Below are 18,156 nucleotides of genomic sequence, written 5' to 3' on the forward strand. Positions count from 1 at the left end.
ATCCAAATGTTTTTTGTTTTATTATCTATTGTTTTCTCGATTTTTGCAAAACTTTCAGTGGCAATTATTACATGAAAATTAACACAAAGACATTTGTCTATTTGAGTGGAATACTCTTTCAACAGACGGAACATTAATGTGGATGTTATATTTTTAATATGACATTGAGATCTAAAACCACAAGCTTCCATATCACAAATGAAAGGATGAAATTGAGTTTGGGTTTAATTGCTCAAAAACGTTCAGGGGTCCGCAAAACAAGCATTTTACTAGTTTTACTATTTTACAATTACTTGTATAGATCTATCTAAAATTGTACTACAAGGTCAAAGGGAAGGCTGGGATTGAGTTTTTTTTGGGGGGGTAATCATCCCAGGGGGTGGGATGGGTTTCTTTTTTTTCTGCAGATTTTTGAACGAAGAAGAAATCTCTAATTGCACAGTATTGAACACTAGTTTTTTAAGACCTTCAAACACATTTATTTTGTGTCAGAAACCTATATTATGTCAAATTTTTATCACAATCCAAATTTAGACAGTATCAAGCTTGAATATTGTGTCCAAACTTGCCCTAACTGTTCAGGGTTCAACCACTGCCGGCGTATCAGTCTGCGCTTAGCGAAGCATTTTATTGTTGTTGTAGTAGGTCATCAATAGTACCAAAATATAGAACTAGGCAAAGTGTTTGATATGCATAGATTATTTGAAGTCTAGTGGCCATTTTTTTTAACTTGCTTTTTTTTAACTTGGTCCTACAAATCGCTAACGACAGTTTGAAGAAATACTACAAAATATGATTGTTTTGTGACAAAATTATGTAAGCCCGAAGAAAGCATTAAAGAAAGATTGATATCATGAACAATATGATACGGTTCTAAATTGTCTTTGAATTCGACAGCTAGCAACCGATGTAACATTTTGATGATTTTCAACTGACGTTATTTTTAAAAATAACATTTAAAACATTTCAATAAATATCATTTCTCTACAAACCACTCATGTTCAAAGAGAGAGGCGTTATATATCAAAGTAAAATTTGGGAAAGATGGGCGACACTTGGTTCATTTCTGTCGTCACATGTAAAATAAATGCCGATTTCAAATAGCACTTCACACATTTACGTCCAGTGGCAAGTTTGGTGCATATTCAGAACTAAAACATATGAACTTTGACCCTGCTTTGTATTAACCCGTCAGGCTGAGCCGGATAAATACAAATATGTAATGAGATTTTTGATGAATTATTCATACATGTAGCATATAGAAGACTAAAGTTATGACGTTTCCTGCATGTGATATGAAAAAAATGAAAGTCGAAACTCATTGTTCTTATTTACAACACACTGATGAACAGAAAACTACAGATTTCGGAACACGAAACTGTACGCTAACATGCTGTTACTCTTGATCTATAAATACCTCCTCCCCTTCCCCCTCGAAAATATACCATGAACCCTACATACCGCATCGCGACGATACGCTGCCAAAAATAGTATATGCCACCGACTTTATTTTCGAGAAAATGGTTCGAGAGGGTACTAAATTATATTGAATATGCTACGAATTTCCAACGTTCTTACATGTAACTACGCACGATGTTCCTACAACACGACGTTACACCACCACGACGTCAAAGAGAGTTTTCTGAAACTTTTGACGTACATTTATTCAATTTGCAAGGTTCAGTTGATTTTTTATGTAGTAGGTTGATTCTAAATCTGTCTCTATTAACTTTGTGATGTCTATTTACCAATAGAAATCAATTAAATAATCTTTACCCTTAATTCAGCTTAAAATGTTGTAATGAACTAGAACATAAGTTTACGGTTTTCAATAAAGGAATTATAACAAAACTTTAATCGCAGGCTGCTAAAATTGCATGAGGCATTCCATCTGTCATTGTAAATTGTTCATATCCTGATTCAACCCTAATACAAATATTTACGACACTCTGCAAATATAGTTGAAAGTAAATAAAAACATAGTTACCCTTGATTAATTTGAATGATGCTTGACACATAACTTGTCGAAATACAACCATTAAATAAAACTATTATTATAACCCGATGATCTTGATAATTATTTTCCCAGTCATTTGAAGTTACTTGCTTTTAAAATGTACCAATCTTCTCCTGAATCGTCCGTATGTAATACGCGGTTATATTAATTCAATGAAACTGTTTTTGTCTCTGTTTCCGATAAGTCTTTCAGTTACCTCCGTTTCATGCACAACAATCACCGTGTTTTGTTTTCAACAAACATAATTTTTTTTAACTTTACCACGCGATCCGTTCTAAGTATCAAGAATATACAATGGAACAAAGTGTGCACATGTAACGTCGCAAAAAAAGTGTTGGTTTGGATTTTCCGACATTTTTCGACGTTTGGACAAAATGGCTACCGTTTTGTAATGTTTCGTAGCATTTTATTCCTGTAAGACCCAAACATGCAGTTTATAAAAAAAATCTAGACTATGTTTTTTTCGTTTATCTAACTTTTTGTTTTGGTAAATTATAAATTACGCATTGAAATATCAGGTAAAAAAATCGCATTAATTGCTTGGACAAATGAAATATCAACATGGACAAAATGGCTACCGCTTGAAAAACGACTGCGTAGAGATAGTTTTATAGAATCTGCAACTTTTGAACTCCTGATTAATGAGGCAAATGTTTGTTCTTTCGGTAGATGTTATAACTATCTCACATTTTTTAGACATATTGAGCTTTGTCCACTGTGGCACCGTTAAAGTCCACAATTCCTCTAAAGTCCATAACACCGCTTAAGTCCACAACAATTTTCCGCTAAAGTCCACAACGCCGCTAAAGTCCACAAACTTTCCGCTAAAGTTCACAAAATGACATCCGCTAAAGTCCACAAGAAAACGCCGTTAAAGTCCACAATAACAAGTTCCGCTAAAGTCCACAAAAAAGCACCGTTAAACATTTTTTTTTATTATCAAAAGATCAATTCGCTGGTTTTTTTACTCCCAATAGTATATATATCTAATAAAAAGCATGAACCCTTGTTCTTTTAAAGTATTTCTTACGAAAGCGTATTAGGGACAAAGTAAATATAAATTTGTAGTGAAATATTTTTCAAAGTCGAAATTTTGACATTCAAAATCTTAAAATTTCGACTTAATCTCGAATTTTCGACCTTCTCAAATTTTTGAATTCCGACTAAGTAAAAATTCAAAATTTTGATTTTTTTAAAACTCGAAATTTCGACTTTACTGCAAACTCAAAAAAATTACATTCTTAAACTCAAAATTTTGACTTTTTTATGATGCGTTCGCACGTAATTCGCTTTACTGTCCGAACGTCGTTAACTTTTAATTCGTATCAACAAAATCGGATTTCTAAGGCGAATTGTTTAGTGCGAATTAGACAATTCAAATCAATTCAAATTAAAAAGGAAGAGTGTGTGAACACGATTAGCGAATTCGATTGGCATTCGTTTCGATTCAAATGTACGTGTGGACAAGGCATTAAACTCAACATATCGACCTTTTTAAAACAAAAACAAAAAACCTTTTAAAACTGAAAATTTCGTCGTTTCCTAACTATTTAAACTTAGGCTATTATTTATCAAACACAGCTACTAGTATTACAATTTTAGGAGGAGAAGACATGGACGCAAATTATTAAAGCAACCGAGGATCCACACATTTTTGCAATTTATTATCAGAAATTCGTTGGGTTCTAAAAATATGATAAGGATAATCATTTTATATTGAAGAGTTTCATTTGGAAAGAACATGCATGTTGACAGAAATTTTTAGTTTGAATAAATGTCAAGATTTAAGAATGTCAAAGTTTCAAGTTAAAGTCAAAATTTCGAGATTTGAATAGTTAAAATTTCGAGTTAAAGTCGAAATTTACAGATTTGAAATGCCAAATTTCGACTTTGAAAAAAGAAGTTCAGTGCTGATTTTATTTCTTTTATATATTAAAAGAAGATGTGATATTATTGCAAATGAGACGGCCTTTTTATGTCCCTTATGCGGGGCCTTAAACTAACGGCCTTACTATGTCCCTCATGCGGGATTCAAACATTGCCGATTATTGCTCCCGTTTGAGACCAAACAGCAATAAGACATGAAAAGTGAAAAAGTCGGATTACTATCCTCAATTATCTCGAATGTTCTATCATTATCTGAACAAAGTCGTATAAGTTCGTAACAGATTCCTACGGGTCGGGAAGGGTCCGAATAGTTCGACGAAGCAACCCAACAGTTAAGCTGGGGTCACACATTCACGATTTTTACTACCATTCTTGACAGGACCATTCCCGATTAAAATTTATTAAAAGTCTGATCAAGACCCTGTGAATCGTGGATGGAAATTCAAACTCAAATTAAAATTTGTAAACAAAAATTAATTTGATCACGACAACAATCAGATAGTGTTCAGGAAGCATCGATATTCAACCGTTTCTACGCGAATTAGTCCCGATAATCCCGTTCTGAATCCGCTTCTAATCCGATTTGTATTTTTCGCCAGGTAAAATTCGACCGAGTCTGTCACGACTGCGTCCCGACTCTATCAAATGTAATCCGACTGAGATCAGACAGTGACCAGACAGTGAACCGACGCTGACGGAAGTTATCCGTTCGGAAACTGTCGGCATATTCGGGATGATCAGGTACTGTCGGAACGTAATCCTATCACGGTCCGCTCTATCGCATTGCAAACGGCTTTGTCTGATATCAGTCGTATTGTATTCTGTAATTGCCGGGACTCTGACGTGGGTATTAATGACGGGTCTGTTTCGGAACAGTTTCGGGAAAAAACTGTTCGCAATCGACAAGATGTGGATGCAATCTGGACTCAATCGGCAGAAAAACAGCTATAAATTACTCCGGATCATTCCCGTTCCACAGGACACCGTCCAGAATACACAAGACATTGTTCGGAATTCGATCCGATACAGCAGAATCTGTCACGACATAGCCACGATTGTAATTCGACTAGACAAAATCGGCTGAGTTGCCCCGAATGTTACGGGACGCACCGAACTGTCGGGATGCTTTGTCGAACTATTCGGACCCTTCCCGACCCGTAGGAATCTGTTACGAACTAAAACGAATGCGTTCAGACAATGATAGGACATTCCAGATAATTGAAGATACTAATCCGACTTTTTCACTTTTCGTGTCGTATTGCTGTCTGATCTCAAACGGGAGCAATTATCGGCAATGTGTGAACCCCGCATTAGGTGCGTCCCGTAACATTCGGGGAAACTCAGCCGATTTTGTCTAGTCGGATTATAATCGTGCTTGTGTCGTTACAGATTCTGCTGTATCGGATAAAAGTCCTAGCAATGTTCTGCGTATTTTTTACGGTGTCCTGTGGAACGGGAATGATCTGGAGAATTTTTTCATTGCTGTTTTCCTGCCGATTGAGCCAAGATTCCATCCAGATCTTGTCGAGTGCGAAAGGGTTTTGCCTAAACCGTTCGGGAAAAGTCCCGTTATTAATATGAAATTCGTCAATGATACCCACGTCAGAGTCCCGACAACTACAAAATACAATACGACTGAGACCAGACAAAGCCGTTTGCAATGCGATAGAGCGGACCGTGATAGGATAACTTTCCGACAGTACATGATCATCTCGAGTATGCCGACAGTTTTCCAACAGATAACTTCATTCAGCGTCGTTTCACTGTCTAGTCACTGTCTGATCTCTGTCGGCTTTAATTCGGAAGAATCAGGACGCAGTCATGACAGACTCGATCGAATTTCACCAGGTAAAAAGATACAAATTAGATTAGAAGCGGATTGAGAACGGGATTGTAGGAAACGGTTGAATATCGAAGCTTCCTGAACAATATCTGACTATTGTCGTGATTAAATTATTTATTTTACAAATTTTAATTAAAGTTTGAATTTCCATTCAAGATTCACAGGATCTTGATCAGACTTTTGACAAATTTTAATCGGGAATGGTCCTGTCAAACTGAGACGGCAGTAAAAAACGTAAAGCCCCAGTCCCAGTAGACCACGATTGCACCACGCTCACCTCGATCAAAAAAAATCAGAACGTGGTGAGGTCGCGGTATGTGCATGATTAATATTATACCCCAGTCCCACTAGGACACGATCGCACTACGATTTTTGAAAAAAATGCAAATTTTGATGATCGTAGTACGATCGTGTATATATAGTTCGCAGTAAGGTCGTGTCACGGTCGTGGTGAGGTCTTAAGATCGTGATGAGCGTGGCTAACTTTGAACATAGTATTTTTGGTAATTTACCTTTTGCATTTTTTTTTCACAGATCGTAGTGCGATCGTGGCCAAGTGGGACTGGGGTATAATATTGAAATTATTTTTTAAAAACTGAATAAAACGATATATGAAAAATCTTGCATGTCTGCTTTATTATCAAAATCACTCACGTGTACGTCATCATGTAATTGTTTGAGTTTAAAGTAAAGTCGAAATTTTGAGTTTGAGAAAAGTCGAAATTTTGCGTTTGAGAAAATTTTTGAATTTTTACTTAGCCGGAATTCAAAAATTTGAGAAGGCCAAAAACTCGAGATTAAGTCGAAATTTTAAGATTTTGGATGTCAAAATTTCGACTTTGAAAAATATTTCACTACAAATTTTATACTTACTATGTCCCTAATACGCTTTCGTAAGAAATACTTTAAAAGAACATGGGTTCATGCTTTTTATTAGATATATATACTATTGGGAGTAAAAACCAGCGAATTGATCTTTTGATAATAAAAAAAAATGTTTGGACTTTAACGGTGCTTTTTTGTGGACTTTAGCGGAACTTGTTATTGTGGACTTTAACGGCGTTTTCTTGTGGACTTTAGCGGAGGTCATTTTGTGGACTTTAGCGGGAAGTTTGTGGACTTTAGAGGCGTTTTGGACTTTAGCGGTGTTGTGGACTTTAGAGGAATTGTGGACTTTAACGGTGCCACAGTCCACTTATAAAACTACCTTTCAACCGTTAAGTCAACGAAAAACGTCATTGGACATTTTTCTTATTCCAGCCTAATATGCAGCCACCGAGTCAAACAAAATTCGACAAAAGAATGGCTTTAATTTAACCAAGAACTGACACACTTCGTTGCTTCTGCCAAGTTTCGGGAAGATCAGAGAATAAGAAATAGGATCACTATACATAAGAGATAAAACAGTTGTTTAAAAATGTAACGTTGGACATCCGTTTTTTTCACATAGCTTTGTTCTTTTAATCCTCAAATATACCAGATATTACTAAGCATATGACCAAGAGCTACAAGAAGATAAAGGAAAGCATATACAATGTTCATTACCATTTTCCTGCTTTAGTGGAACGTCCCTTTGAGCGTATCGCTATTTTATATATTAGCAACCTTTACGACGGATATTCAGATCAATAGGTTTAAGTATAGTTTTGAATGCTTCTCAAGTAATTTCGTAAGGTTGTCCGCGCTTCATACAAGATGTATTTCGGTCAACCTTAAGAATTTACAGAAACAATTATTCAATTCTTAAATAAAATAATCCTTGAACTTTTGGCTAAGGCCGAAACACGAATAGATATGCCAGTGACAAAAAAGTACGCACATGCAGCAAGAGAATTTGATTTCAGCTTTTAAAGTAATTCAATAAAACTTTTTTTTTTAAGTTTTAAAAATATTCACTGGCTATAGTTCTTAATATAAACAAGAAATATAGGAAAGAGTCTTAACGGGCTATTCCTTAATTCTAGAAAAATGGCATCCAGGAAACTTACTTTCTATTTTAAAATGATACCAAAATCTACGTTCTTTCATACATAATTCTATATTTTTTAGACATATTTAGAGCCTTCTGTAACATCCATAGACAAATAAAGAACACACTGTCACAAAAAAAAAAAACCCAGAACCAAATGAAATATTTATTTCCTTGAAAATCGGCACAAGCAATAGAACAGAATTTCAGCTTTAAAGCGAGAACAAGAGGTCGTAATCCTATATTACATAATTTTGAAGTTTTTAGCCGAACAGAATCCAGAAACATGGGAAAAAATAATATATCTCATAAGTGAAAAAGTTCGTGTAGGTTTTGTTATAATAAAACATCCATGCAACCACGCATCCCAAATTGCATGATACCCCCCCCCCCCCCCCCTGGACCCCCCTTTTTGGATGATCTGCGCCTAGCGTAAGATGTTTAACAAATAGTAAGAAAAACTGCAGTCGCACTATATCATGACACCAAATATCGAAACGTAGCATCACACAAAATAAGTCTTTTGATAATAGCAAAAAAAAAACCAAATGATATTGTCATATAAACTATTTGCATTATGTAAGATTCGTCGGTCTCTAATCGACGGCACCTTTTAGATATTTGATTTATAAAAATTGGCGGGGAAAAGGCTGACTCGGACTGTTACCTTAACTTTGCATTGGTAATATTTGGGTCTCAAATCAAAAGAAAGAAATTCAAAAATCTGCTTAAATTTTGTTAAATGACCTTTTATGAATTATAAAGTCTTATGTTAAAATATAAATAGGTGCTATGGGGCAAAATATTTTACACTATGTCGTATGAAAAACACCGAGGGGTCCGAACATTTGAGACGTATTCCAAAACCTCACCTAAGTACATCCTTAACAGCATACATATGATTTCCTTAGGTTACTATATAATTTGTTATAGAAGTACCATCAAATTCCTTTTCTTCCGAGTGAATGTTTTCATGTGCACTATTTGAAACAAAATATAGAAAGTAAAACAGTTTTTCGTCTGAAACTGTTGACCAGGGTCCTGTTTATCGAAACTGTCCTTAGATCGGTCCTAAGAATTTCTGAGGACAGAAGTTCGGATAAAGTTAGGACCGACTTACGACACGTCTCAGCATGCACATCGAAGCTATCTTAGGATTATCTTAGCTAGGACGTCCTAACTGATGTTTTAAGTATTGGCGAAAAAGAAAATACAAACCGAATATGAAAAAAAAACAAGTTGCTTTCTTTATAAAAAGAAAAGCAATACATGAACCTAAGACCGCTGACTGCCGGGTCATCAATGATTGTTGCTAAATTTGTGTTTACTTTTGAATTGAAATAATTGAATGTGAATAGAAGAAGCCATTTGAAAGTATATATTTACAGCTTCTATTTGAATAGTTATTTTAAAGCTCGACTTTTTTATTATTTACTTGGGAATGTTCATAATTTTCCCGATTATAACCCTTTGACAAATCCTAATTTCTACTAACCGGATGACTTATGCAAATTTCACAAACCTATCGCAATATAAATTTATGCACTCAGTTTGTTTTATAATCTGGAATTGTGGATGCATTCATTTTATCTATCATATCTTTATATTTTGTTTCCTAAATGAATGCCTATAAAATTCTCGACTCGTATTCGAAGCTGTCTTTACCCATGGCAGAAATACGCATTTGAGTCATCACATATTTTCGAATTTGAATGTCAAACGGCCTACATTAAATGTTTTGACTCCGAATTCATTGACATTTTATCCGGATTTTTTTAGAACGCAAACCGATAGTGTGCTTTTGAAATGTGATCTTTAATGTGAATGAATCTAGACGTGTAGGATAGTTGGTCAACACAATGAATACAAATTTCAGAACCGTTCCATATTACAAATATGTAGATGCGAAAAGGTTAAACTATTAAAACATACGAACAAAAATTGAGTTAAAATTTTATAATAAACTAACATTCCTGTTAGTATTTTTTTCAAATTCTTTTGAATATATATAATATCTATGAACACGAACGTCAAGTATTTACGTATGAAAATTTTATTTATCGATTTTTTAAATTCTAACATTCCACTATGTGAATATATTACTATACAAAATATAAGCAAAGACTTCTAAATCCATACTTAAACAGTATAAAATAATCAACATTATGGTTGTAATTAAATTTTGTTGTGATTATTGTAAACTATTTTTACGGTTGTTGTGAGCTGCAAGGATTTAAAATCCTGTTTTATGAATTGAAAACACACAAGTATTTTATTCAAGACCGTTTAAATTTTTTTTTATCTTACTTTCCGTTTAATGGATATATTACAATACAAAAATATAGATAATAAATAAAAAACCTAAAAACTAAAATGGTATGAAATAATTAACGTAGAAATATAATGATTATTGTTTATAATCATTTTTTTGGTAGGATGTAAGAATTTATTTAGATTCAATTTTTTTGTTTCCTTTACAAATGAATATTCAAAAATGCCAAAGCAGAGTATCTCGTCATATATAAAATACTTCATTTCTTAACTGCAGCTGTGAAAATATTCTGATTTCAATCATTGTTAGTTTCTAAAAGAAAACATAAATACAGTATGTAATTTGTATATATTTCTTTGATACTGATTGAATTAAATACTTTTGATAAGAATATTATCTTTCTGTTTTCCGATCTAATATTAATATTTTAACCAGAATGTTCTCTCCCGTAAGGCTATGATGAAATACACAGTGATTCCCGTGGTTAAATCTTCAAACATAATTAGTTTACATGTTATTAAGACAACAGACAATACAACGTTATAATTGACCCAGATACAAACGGTGTACAGTGGTCGTTTTAAAACAAATATAATTGCGTCGTCAAGGGCCATCAAATGACCATATCAAAGACGTAGATAACAACCTGTATAAATTACCGATAACTTTCGAGACGTTCCGAGAATTTTATTCTGACTTCCGGCCGAGAGATATCGAGAGGCCCATAGACACATCCAAAACTCACCAATATATAAGCATGAACCCCTCGGGGGGTTCATGCAATTATATTATGATATCATACATGTATTTTATCAATAACTTTATTTCAAATATGGTTAATTAGAATCTAAAACTAATATGTAGTTTTAAATTAAAGGTACTAAATATTTTTTTGTAAAATAATTGTACATTTAAAATGTATGAAACAAAACATGACACACAAATAAAAAAAAATAACAAACTATGATACCTGTAAACAAGATATATAATACGTAAAAATCATAACATGTTTTTGGGTGAGTTGAGTTCGAAGTGTCACATTTTCATTCTTTAACAGTTCAAATGCAAATCTCGTGCATTATTCATATCATTACGGAGAATTTCAACTATTTTTACTACTGCTGTAAAACTTATACGCGTGGAAATGAACAAAAGATGAAATTTGAATGTATCCTAAAGTTAGGACCATCCTAAGACCATCTTAAGACACCTAAATTGGTATCCTAAAGTTAGGACAATTCCTAGGATTTTCCTAAGTTGCGCCATGTTTGATAAACCCATTTAGGACTAAGATGTGTCCTAAGTTGGTCTTAGGACACGTCCTAATCCTAAGAGAGCTTCGATAAACAGGCCCCTGGTCATATTGTTCAATAAGAAACAGTGAACCCTACGCAACTGATTAGAGACATTTGAACGGTGGTTATACACAGATCAACACTTTCATGGATTTTAAAATAATTAACTCATTACGATTTGTAAAACTTACCTTTGTTCGTTAATCAAGACTTCTATATAAACGTGATTGGTATGAGATGTATATCTTAATTAATTTACTTACTCTGTGTAGATACGCGAACGTACGAAATCAACTTTCGAATCCAAAAGTCGAAAATAAACTGACAATGTCATGGCTTAAAAAAAGGAAAATAAGACAAACGACAGTGCAAAAAAAAAACCACACACACACAGAAAAATTAAGACTGAGCGACATGAAAAGTCACAAATAATTTGAAGTCCAATGCTGTTGTTGACAATTTAATGGACAAGTCGTAATTTAAAAAAAAAACGACTCCTCAGGAACAGATGATAAAAATGTAGACTTCTTTGTCGGACTTTGTAAGAAAATAATTTTAATTTTATTGGAATTTAGTTCATTCATATTATTGTTTTATATGTCTCTGGGTTCATGAACACGTAAACAAACAATACTTGCGATTTATGATAGGTTATTTGTAGAAACGGCGGTCGATAATTCATTGTTTAATTGACACAAAATAAAATATTACTTTGTTCTAAATGTGTCTTAATATGTTTATGAAAAGCAATAACAAAAACACTGCATTCCACGTAAAATCTTAACTTTTCAATAGACGTTTAAGATTCATCCGAGTACTCGAGTATCATGACCGAGTATCCGAGTATTAAATTTCAGATAGTTTGACATCCCTATATTTTTTTTGTCAATTTATATTAACACATTTTTGTCTAAACATGTTCATCAGTCTGTCTATGTGTCAACAAGTTTGTCTTTCTTTTCACCAGTCTTTTATAATAGTTTGTCTACATTCTCAGCAGTTTGGATATGTTTCCGCAAGTCTGTCTTTGTTCACTACTCACTAGTCCGTCTACATTTTCATCGGTCTGTCTATGTGTCCAATAGTCTGTCTTCATGCCCAAACAGTCTGTCGACATGGCTATCAGTCGGTCGGTCTATATGTCTACCAAGCTGTATCTACATGTCCAACTGTCTGTCGACATGGCTATCCGTCGGTCTATATGTCCACCAAGCTGTGTCTACATGTCCAACATTCCGTAGACATGACTATCAGTCGGTCTTTATATCTAACAAGCTGTGTGTTCATGTCCAACAGTCTGTCGACACGGCTATCAGTCAATCTTAATGTCTACCGAGTTGTGTCTACATGTTCAAATGTCCGTCGACATGGCTATCAGTCGGTATATATGTCTACCAAGCTGTGTCTACATGTCTAACAGTCCGACGACATGACTATAAGTCGGTATATATGTCTACCAAGCTGTGTCCACATGTCAAACAGTCTGTCGACATGGCTATCAGTCGGTATATATGTCTACCAAGCTGTGTCTACATGTCTAACAGTCCGACGACATGACTATAAGTCGGTATATATGTCTAACAAGCTGTGTCTTCATGTCCAACAGTCTGTCGATATGGCTATTAGTCGATTTATTTGTTTGCCAATCTGTGTGACTGTCTACATGTTCATCAGTCTGTCAACATGTTCACAATTCTGTCTACATGCTTAACCGTATGTAATTGCATTTTGTTGGGTTGATTTGTCTGATCGTCCAAATCATCAATTTACTAACAGCTTCATGCATTTTTTTAACTGAAAACTCACTGTGTGTATTCTCCATACCAATACCCTTCACCACAACAGCCTTTGTTTGCACCGAACTTCAAACCCCAGGGAAAATGCGTCTTTTACTTTCATTTAATTATCATGATTTTTCACAATGAAATGTATGCACAACGCTTTTCTTGGTGAGTATTTTTTCGGGTACTGTAAGATGCACAACTAATTTGTTCTAAATTTTTTTTATCTTACATTTTTTGTTTTCACATCGTAGGTGTCCGTAAATGACAAATTCAGTCTTCGTGCTCATTTATGTGTGTTCACCCATCTTTAACTTTGCGTTGTGCAACACAGGTCTGAAAAATTGCAAATTGAGGGCCAGCTACAGCCCGACTCCGGGTGCGGGATTTTCATCCTTGTTTTGAAAACTCATAATTATGTAAATGTTGTAATATGCAGTGTGTTGAAAACCACTTTTTATTAGTATACCCTGCCTGTAGATCAATTTGGCCTATATATTTGCCAGAATTCTATTGTTCTTGGCCAAACCTTACTAAATTACAGTATCTATTCAAATTATAATTTACTATTGCTACATAAAATCTGCGTGGTCAATCAGATCACATATTGTTACTTGATGTTATTTGCTTTCTTATATTAATGATTTATATGTATTAATCTCTGCTGTTTATCATTTGTCATGTTGTAAATATGTTTTCCGTTGCTTTAGCATATACTATTATATGGGGTTTTTTTTGCAATAAAGTATGCATTCAAACAGTTTTCATTGGGGTTCATTATAAGCCAAGGAAAATTTTAGTATGTATCGCCAAAACAGGATACTCGTTTGCTGTTATACATCTTGAGATATTTCTCTTCACATTTCCTCTCATTTTAGTTCCAATGAAATATTCCCTTCGTTATACTAAAACAATTAAGGATGTACTTATAAAAAAGAAGATGTGGTATGATTGCCAATGAGACAAATATCCACAAAAGACCAAAATGACACAAACATTAACAGCTATAGGTCACCGTACGGCATTTAACAATTAGCAAAGCCTATAACGCATAGTCAGTGATAGGTGATCTAAGGTAAAATTAAATAAATCAAGAATTCAAAATTGATACTTTAAGCTGGAAGAGTATTGGAAAAGGATCGAACTAAGCTAAAAATATTGATAGGTCATGGAGCTCCTTGTCAAGATATTTGATTTATAAAATATGGCGGGAAAACTTTAAGGCTGACTCGGACTTTTACCCTAATTTTGCATTGGTATTATTTGGGTCTCAAATCAAAAGAAAGAAAATCAAGAATCTGCTTAAATTTGGTAAAATTACCTTTTATGAATTATAAAGTCTTATGTTAAAAAGATAAATAGGTATTATGGGGCAAAATATTTTTACATTGTATCGTATGAAAAACACCGAGGAGTCCGAACATTTGACACTTATTCCAAAACCTCACCTAAGTACATCCTTAACAGCATAAATATGTTTCCCTAAGGTTAACTTACTATTTGTTATAGTAGTACCATCGCATCCTTTTCTTCCTAGGGAATGTTTTCATATGCACTACTTGAAACAAAACAAAAAAGGAACGTCAAACAGTCTTTCGTCTGAAACTGTTGACCGATTAGAGACATTTGAACGGTGGTTATTCACGGATCAACACTTTCATGGATTAATAATTAACTTATCACCAGTGTAAAACTTACCTTTGGGTGTTAATCAAGACTTATATATAAACGTGATTGGTATAAGATGTATAATTTAATTACTCTGTGTTTAAAACTTAACTTATACGCAAAAGTACGAAATCAACTTCCAAACCCAAAAGTCGAAAATAAACTGACAATGTCATGTATAAAAAAAATGGAAGATAAGACAAACGTTAGTGCAAAAAAAAACCCGAGGCAAATAAAGAACACAGAAAAAAAGTAAGACTGAGCGCCACGAGAAAGCACAAATAATTTGAAGTCCAATACTGATGGACAAGTCGTTATATAAAAAATACAGACTATTAGTATTTAGGAACAGATGATACAAATGTAGTCTTTTTTGTTAGACTTTCTATGCAAATATTTTTAATTTTATTGGATTTTTTTTATCATTCATATAATTGTATTATATATGTCTCTTGGTTCATGAACACGTAAACAAATAATAATTGTTATTATGATAGGTTATTTTCAGAAACGGCGGTCGGTAATTCATTGTTTAATTGACACCAAAAAAACATATTTAATTAAGACCAAGCTATGTTTGTGATAGATTTGTCTTATGTATATGAAAGGTGATAACAAAAACACTGCATTCCACCTAAAATCTTAACTTTTCAATAGACGTTTAAGATTCATCTGAGTACTCGAGTATCATGACCATGAATATAATACAGTAAAGCAATGAAGATGACTGTCCACCCCCTACTTGCAATATGAGGCATTTTAAAACATGGAGAAATAAATTTGGAATGGGTAATCCGTATAAAAAAATTGGCAAGTAACCACTGTCAATACTGTCTTGGACCATGTTAATCAACAGTGCAAACAGGTTCGGTATTTTAAAATATGAAATAATTAAAATATGGAACAAAGAACAGTTTAAAGGATTCTTTTGGAGGTTGTTTGTAATTTGTTGCTCTTTTGCATTCTATAAAAGGTTGTTACTCATCATCTAGGCTTTTTGGAATAGGCAAAGGACTTCCATTAAAAAAAGTTAATCACAAATATCAAGATCAAGGCTTCATTAAAGCAGATACCATCTAAGCAGGAGAAGAAGCGCTAACATGTTTATATGGAGGAATTGACATTTTTGTCTTGAGAAAATTAAAATCCATAGTTATTACTGGAAACACATTGGTTCAGGTGAAAAGTTTACCACAAACATCAGATACAGGGCAATTTCATATAGTCTTCGAGTGTATTATCAGAAGAAGTTGACATACATCCTAAGGATTATGGTTGGGAAATCAAAAATGGAAAACTTTATCCAATTTTGTTGGCATTTCCACAGACCTGATAAGCTTCTTAACAATAGTAGATGCAACTATAAACTAAACTATGACACCACACCATGAGTCTGTCGTAAAAATGGTTTCTTAAAAATATGAATAGTAGTTTTTTCCTGTTTTCACCTAAAATCAGATATTTTACTATTTGTTTTACAATGCATTTTGTTTGATCTAATTATAATTATACCAAGATTCCCAGTTTTCTATTTTGAAGTGATTCAAAAGCAGTTTAAACTCCAAATTGGTGTATTTCCATTTTTTTACGATTTTTGATTGATTTTGCTATATTTTACCCAAAATCATCATTTTCACAATAAGGAATGGCTGTAAAGTTTTGGAATGATTACAATAATGGTGTTTGTCTTTATTGAAAAATTAAATGAACTACTTTTACCATTTTTTACCTTTTTCCTGACTGTTTTGGTAATCAATTCACGCTATGTGAATCTCAAATTTCAACAAAAATCGAATATTTTCACCTAAAATTCCATGTTCATTAAAAAAACACCTATTTTTTATTATTCTATTTCATAAACACTGTATACACTGTAACCCGTACCTCTACAGTTTTAGTGAAGCAAATTGTAATTGAAATTTTACATCATTTCCTATTGTGTGCTGTCCTAGGTAAGAGCTTTCTTGTGTGCATTTTTTTTGGGGGGGGGGGGGGGGGGGTAGTGTCGGTTGTTTTTAGGTTTGTTTTGTTTTGTTAAACTATTTTGTTGTAACAATTATGCCACTAGTTTTCTCGTTTGAATTGTTTCACATTTTTATTGCCGGGGCATTTGATAGCCGACTATATATGATATAGGATTTACTCATTGTTGAAAGCCGGACTTCTTCTGAAAGAAAGCCCTTAGCCTACGAGTTTTACTAGAATCCCCTACAAAAATCGCATAAAGAGGTTCTGGTCACTCATCTTTTAAGTGGAAAGGGGTTGGAATTAACTCGGCACATACGACACAAAAACTATAATAAACCTACAATTCGGTTCTTTGGTTAGGTTGTTGCTTTTTGACAGATTCTGCATTTCCTTTCTAAATTTTATTCAGGATATCTTAATTTTTGTTTTACATTTTGTAGAAGTAAACAAAATATATGTGTTCTGCTTCCATTCGAAAAAAAAATCCTTTATTCTTAAAAGTTCTGTGTAGTAGGCCACGAAGAACAGAACAACAAAGAAAGGAAAAAAATCATCAGTAATCATTAGAAAATAAAAGATGCTAGAGACTTGAGCTTATTCGAAAAATGATTACAGCAGATTCCATTGATTGTGTAGCCAAAGGTAATATCTTTTTTGGTTAGCTTGCTTGTTAGCTGAACCGTGAAGTCATTGTTAGGTTAGGTAAACTACCCTCCTTTCGAAGTAGCAAAGTCCAACAGAGAGATTGATTTGTTTTCTGTAGGACTAATCTATTCTTAAAGTAGGATAGTTTACCTAACCTAACAATGACTTCAGGGTTCAGCTAACAAGCAAGCTAACCAAAGATATTAACTTCGGCTACACACTCAATGGAATCCACGGTAACAATTTTGGATGCATACACAAGATTGTTTAAGATAGTTAATCACTGTTACAATGTTGTCAAATATATGTATACTATTTAGGGGTCATAGTTAAATTTGTTTTGCATTAATTTTCTTTGATTATGAATAAAATGAGATGCGGGATATTGTTTGACTTAAATTGAGATGTTAACTTTGTTAAAATAAATATGCAACTCTTGTTCGAAAGGTTATACAACGGCGGCAGACAATTTTTGAATTAATGTTTGTGACTTAATGTTGAGAAGTCACTGAATGTATCACCTGTCGTGTAAATCTCTAAATTCACGGGTATATAAGGTTAAGAATCCGATAATAAACTTTCAATGGTATTTTTTAACGCCATGTAAAATTAGAAGCAGCAACAAAAGCAATTTATCAATGTTGCGTTACTTAAAAAAAAAGATGCTGGATATAATAAAATGATCTTTAAATATGTGACAAGGACTAATTGAGGCAGCACAAGCTTAACACACATACAATTATACCACATCAAATAATATTGTTGTTCTTCATATTTTTTTTCGAACTTGAAATGTCGTTCTATTTCACTT

Source organism: Mytilus trossulus, chromosome 4 (genome assembly GCF_036588685.1).
Source record: "Mytilus trossulus isolate FHL-02 chromosome 4, PNRI_Mtr1.1.1.hap1, whole genome shotgun sequence".
NCBI lineage: Eukaryota > Metazoa > Mollusca > Bivalvia > Mytilida > Mytilidae > Mytilus > Mytilus trossulus.